Genomic DNA, 6,000 nt, shown 5'->3' on the forward strand with positions numbered 1-6,000 from the left:
TGACTTCACACAGAAGAAGGTTGACTCTTGAAGAGTTCAGCTGCACACACTATTCAAGTGATCCTGACAAGGATGAATGATAATAAAAATTGTCCATCCTTTGAACGTGATTTGGATTAAACTGCAGAAATTACATGTCAATATTGGATAGAGCCATATGGGGGATATACACAAGAAATATAGGGTTATATGTGGACATGATTTGTCATTCCGCTCTTGACACCACTCACTCTACATGCCTGTTCTTTATTTATAGGCAAGAAGCATGCTGACATTTCAATATTCCTTCAGCTCAACAGTTCAGAGTACAGTCACAGCAAGAAAAGCAACATGTGAAACCGTGAATAGCCTGAGATTCATTTCACTGGATTTTCCAAGAATTAAATTTTAAATTGGAAGGTAAGCCACAATGCTAGTTTGACAGGAGTTTTGAAAAGGAGAGGTTAAATTTTAGGATTAAAAAAAAAAAAAAAAAAGATGTATGAGTAGCATTCATAAGATAATGAAGTGACTGGAAAATAGCATTTAAAATTCCCTTTACATTTCAGTAGTAATCACAGGAAACAACAGATGCTGTCCTGTCATGCAACATAACGTTTTACTTTACCTAGTTCTGCGCTTTAATTGTATAACTAGGGCCAAAAGTCAATCTTAGCTTATCTCTGTGAATTGTCTTTGTTACTGACAGAAACAGGAATGATCATGTATACACAAATGCACACAAATGTGTGACAAGTAAAAGTTGTGCTGTTGTAATTAGATGAAAAAAGTGTATGAATTGAATTAGGCTTCAGTTAATTTCATTAACATGCCAGGATACTGTGATCATGAGCACATTAGAAATATCTTAACAATGATGATTCTCCATCTCTCATGCCCCCTTTGAATGTAATTTTTGTCATACATTAGGAAATCATGAAAACTTACAGTAGTCCCCTGAAAGTTTTGTCCTGGTAATGATGCAGAATGAATATGATACTTCTGCTAGTAGAAGACTAAGAATGTCAAAGTATTTCAGACTAAATAAGATGGAGATTACGTCTTGGAAATACAAGATATTTTGGTATTTTAAGGTAGCAAGAACCATTGCGCTCAGGCAAAAATTCACTTCCTGGGGAGAACAGGAAGTGTAATTTAAGTGTTTGCATTCACTAAATCTGTTTTTAAACTCTATGGAGAAAAATCAGGCCTGTGAATTTTCAGAAGTCTTGAACAAATACCAAAATAAGAATCAGAATGGAAACATTCAATCATGTCACTTTTCCAGTTGTTAACGCACCAGGTGTAATGTTAGCACATGTGAACCTGTCTAGAACTAAGCAGTGACTTCTTTTTTTTTTTTTTTTTCAACAAGACATTTTTCATCAAGAAAAAAAAATAAAAGCCCTGCTTGACTAAGAAATCTTTGGTTCAGCCAACATTATGTCAATACTATTGGGCTTCAGTTGCTAACAACTTGCAAGCTGGAGAATTAATAACCAGACTTAAGTTTCCACCATTCACTAATGAGGCTGGAACATGACCTGCACACCTAACCAGCCGTGAATAAAAAAAGAAAAAGCTCAAGGCTCATTTACTACAACTGTCAAACTACTGCATTTTCTTTAGTGCTAACCCAAAGAAGGATGAGCCCTACTGCTGCAGCAGTATATCAACATTCAGCCAGTGTAAGCATCAGAATAAAACAAAAGACAATTTACTCCAGAAATTCTCAATAGGTGTTTTCCTTTTGCTATAAACGTTTCTAATATCTTACCCTGGGACTGGATGATAAACCCATATTAATCCCCTTGGAAGGCTGTATTTCCTGTAATTGTGTGAGATGGGACCAAGGTTTTCTCTGCATATTTTACATTCTTCTGCAAATTTTTGCATTCCTTTCTCAGTCTTAAGTCACTGCTTTGCCAATAATAATGGTGCACTCCAGAGCAATCAACATTAGAAAATTCCCTATATTGCTGCACAGATGAAAGGCAGAGAAGTGAGTAACTCAAACCTACCTCCTTTATATGCACCCCTCCAAGCTGGGCAAAAGGGGCGTGTACTGTAGATTTCATAGCTGAATTTTAGGTCAAAAACTGTGTTTTAATAATGTTTTCCATTAGATCAGAACACATCACTTGTTTTCTCTCAACTCGAAGTAAGTGTGAAATTGTTATCCAGATACAAATTCGGGGCATGACCACATCCATAGATTTTCAGAATATAAAGGCTGTGTTACGACCCTGAAGGTTTTGTGGAATAAAGTCGTCTCTAAGAGAGCTGCTTCAGGACTGATAGGTTGTTCTTGGCTCCAGCACACTGCTGAACACACGGCTTCTGTGAAAGCATCCCAGAAACGGACTCTGACACTCTCTTCCTTATTTTCCAGACCATTGAACTCTTACTGATCGGGAATTGAACACTGTAGAGATCCTTTAAACAACTTCTGGCATTTAGACATCATTGGGAGGAGGGGAGTTCACAGCAGATATAAAATATGTCTTTCTGTGAAGCAGTTCCCAAACTGATAAAGTTAACCTGAGATAAGCATTTAGGAGATTTTGTCCGTAAAGGCAATTTAGTTAGTCAGTGGGAACAGTCAGGAAGAGTGTAGAAAGCACAGGTGAGTGTGTCTGGAATCCTTTTTGCCCTCCTAATTCCTGGATGCCACTTCCTGTCCTCGGAAACAACAAAAACCCATATAAATCAGAGCGAGGGCCTTTTTGGAGAGAGGAGGAATAGCCCATACCTCCTCCCATGCTGTAAACCCCCAGGAAATTCTACTCAGTCTTTTCTCCGCTTTTCATGCTTTCCACACTCCTAAAGCTTTCTGCTCAGCAGCCCCTTGAAGAATGTGGCATTTCCTTTGTGCTAATGAAGTTGCAAAAAGCAGCTGGAAGATTTTGACTGAACTGGCTGTTTCTCTGTGAGAAAAGAGCACAGTTCCTTTCTGGGTAAAGGAGTAAACATTATGAAGAATAAAAAAGTATGAGTAGCTGCAGTCTGAGGAAGGCAGAGGTTTGGGGCAGGCTAGAGGAGTTAACAATATATACATGTTGGGGAAGAGTAGGAGAGACTACGGTGACATAAAATGCTACAGAAAAGAAGATGTGAGGGAAGTCTAAAAAGGTTTGAAAATCATGCCTTGGGGAAAAGCTGAGTTGCTTCAGTTTTCAGCTGAGAACTGTTGTGTACAGATACTCAGAAACTGGCTAGCGTAAAGCTCTGATGTAAGGTGTGAGTTTTCTATGAGAAACTGTCCATGCAACTCAGGATTTTGCCAACAGTATCTTGCAAAAATGCTGCTAACCTTCATCAGTCTAGACCTCTCTGGGAGCTCCAGACATTTGGCAGACATTTGGTTTTCACTTATGTAACTAAAACAGAGGAAATTTGGTTACTGTCATGCCATCACATTATACACTTTAACTGTGGTTTTTTAATCACATGAATCCTTTTCTTTTGAATGATGCAGTTCTTTGATTATAATTGGTGAATATGGAAAAAAATTCTGAAGCCAGTGACTGCGTGTGTATATCAAAAGTAATAAGGAGGTAAAAAAAATAGGATAAGGCCTCTGTTGTTTGACTATACTGCTAACAAAACTGAATATCAAAGTGTTTGGCAAGAGGTCATTGACACTAAAAACTGCAGATTGCTTTGTAGTAGCGATGTTTGAATAACATGAAACTATTTCTGGGTGTCAGAAAAAGGAATAGTTCTGTAGCTCACTTTTTCATCTATCTAAATAGTGTAGGTAACTCCCTGATTACTCAGAAGTTGTCAACTCAAAATCTACAGTTGTTTAAATACGTATGTATAAGTCAAGTGCAGGACTCCTAAAAGCCTAGCAAATTAGATTCTTGCAAGCATGAGTGTGAAACACATAAATCCCCTAGTTGATGTTAAGGCTTAAGCCTCTTTAAAGCCAGTATGGAGGCCCTGCTGATGTTGATGGTTGTCATTACCTATTCCTCTATTGACATTTGGTGATTAGAGTAAGGGTTGTGGTATAATATTGAAAAAGACAGGATTGATACTATCATGTAGGGATTATTTATACTTTTCCCTTAACTGATACTGAGGTATGCAGGTCCTTCCTTCTTATCAGATAAATTGAAAAACAAATGTCTGAGAAGCACTGCTATATCCTGTGCTATGTTTGGCTTACTGGCTTAAAATAAGTAGGTGTCATCCAAAACTTGTCAAGGGTCCTAGCCAAGTTCTCAATCAAAGCTATCAAACTGTTTTTCCATTCTTCAGCTTTTGTAAAAAAACAAATTGCTTTAAGAAGCTGTATGTTGTTGAATGTATGACTGAAAGATAATGTCTGTAACAGATCAAAATATTATTTTTTTTTATGTTGGAAACCCATAATATTCTGTTTGTGATAGACTGGTTTGAATTTTTGAAAAACTTTCACATTAGAATTTTTTTTTTCCATTAGCAAACAAACATTAATGTAACTAGACTGTTAGAACCTCATTAATACTAAACTTTTCAGCACCAAACTCACAAATTGGTAATTATCATACAATTATTTAATTGCAGAATTATCCTGTTGCTGAATATTAATGTGCCATTGTGAACACTTCTGGTAAGTGTGAACTGTGTCAGTGTTCAGCACGAGAAAAACATTCCAGAATGCCTGACTGCTCACAGGTGGTATCACAGAAAAAAAAAAGAAAAATACAACAAAACAAACAAACAAAAAAACCCAACCAACCCAGGAGACTGCAAATTTCTATATCGAACTGTGAAGATTATACACCTATATGTCATATATATTTTCAGTGAAGGGCAGTTTACATGGATTTCATGGCAGAAAAAAAGAAGAAAACAAAATCAGGGCTACTCATATCTGTAACCACTTTCAGTACTGGGAGAAACTTTTAAATTTACTGCAGTGGACAAAGTTATGACCCTGTGTTGTGGTTTCAGCTCAGAGCGCCACTGAGCACCACGCAGCTGCTCACTTCCCCTTCCCCGCCAGCACTGAGAAGGAGAAAATAAGCAAAGGCTTGGGATTTGAGATAGGACAGGGAGGGATGACTCACCCATTACCATATCTTGAGAACACCTTCCCCCCACCCCTCCCTTCTTCCCGGACTCAGCTCTGCTCCCATTATCTCTACCTCTTTCCCCCAGTGGTGCAGGGGCAGGGAATGGGGTGGGGGTGGGGGGGCGGTGCAGTCAGTGCTGCCGCTTCTTCCATCTTTGGTGGGGGCGGAACTTTTTCCCCCTGCTCCAGCGTGGTTCCCCTCTCACAGGAGACAGTCCTCCACAACTCTTCTCCAATTTCAGCCCCTCCCACAGGCTGCATCGTTTCGCTAGCTGCTCTGGCATGGGACACCAACCTTCTCCGACTGGATTCCCTCCCACGGCTGCAGCCCTTCCCGAGCCGCTCCAGCGTGGGACCCCCCCGCATGCTGCAATCCTCCCAGCACTGAACTACAACAGGAGGGACTACCTTTTCCCACAAGGCTCCGGCCTTCTTTGATCACAGTCACCTTAGTCGGTCATGTGAAGCCCCTCCCAGGCCATAAATCAGTGTCTGCTCCACCGCAGATCTTCATGGGTGGCAGGGGGGGCCGCCCTGCCGTCTCACCACAGGATACAGGGGGGTCTCTGCTCCGGCACACCTCCCCCCTCCTTTCTTCCTCCGTTCCTCCACTGACCTTGGTGTTCATGAAGGTGTCACAACTCCCTCTTCTCCTCCTATGTCCCTTCTTAAATACATTATCACAGAGGTGCAGCTAATTGGCTCAGCCTTTGTGCAGAGGTGGTTCTGACTTGGAGCTGGGGGAGCTTTGAGAACCTTCTTACAGGGGACCACCATTGTAGCCCCCTTCTCTGCTACCAAAACCCCCTCCACTCACTCAATCCCTGGAAACCCTGCTTTGCCTTTTGAAAATTATTTAGGACTCTGCCATCTTCCAGAAGTTCTTCCCTTGTCATCTCTTTGCACTGAAGTGCGAACTGCAGCAGAAAACCTGGACTCTCATCCTGGGGCTAGCA

This window comes from Tyto alba, unplaced genomic scaffold (assembly GCF_018691265.1).
Source record: "Tyto alba isolate M040663 unplaced genomic scaffold, T.alba_DEE_v4.0 Super-Scaffold_6, whole genome shotgun sequence".
Classification (NCBI taxonomy): domain Eukaryota; kingdom Metazoa; phylum Chordata; class Aves; order Strigiformes; family Tytonidae; genus Tyto; species Tyto alba.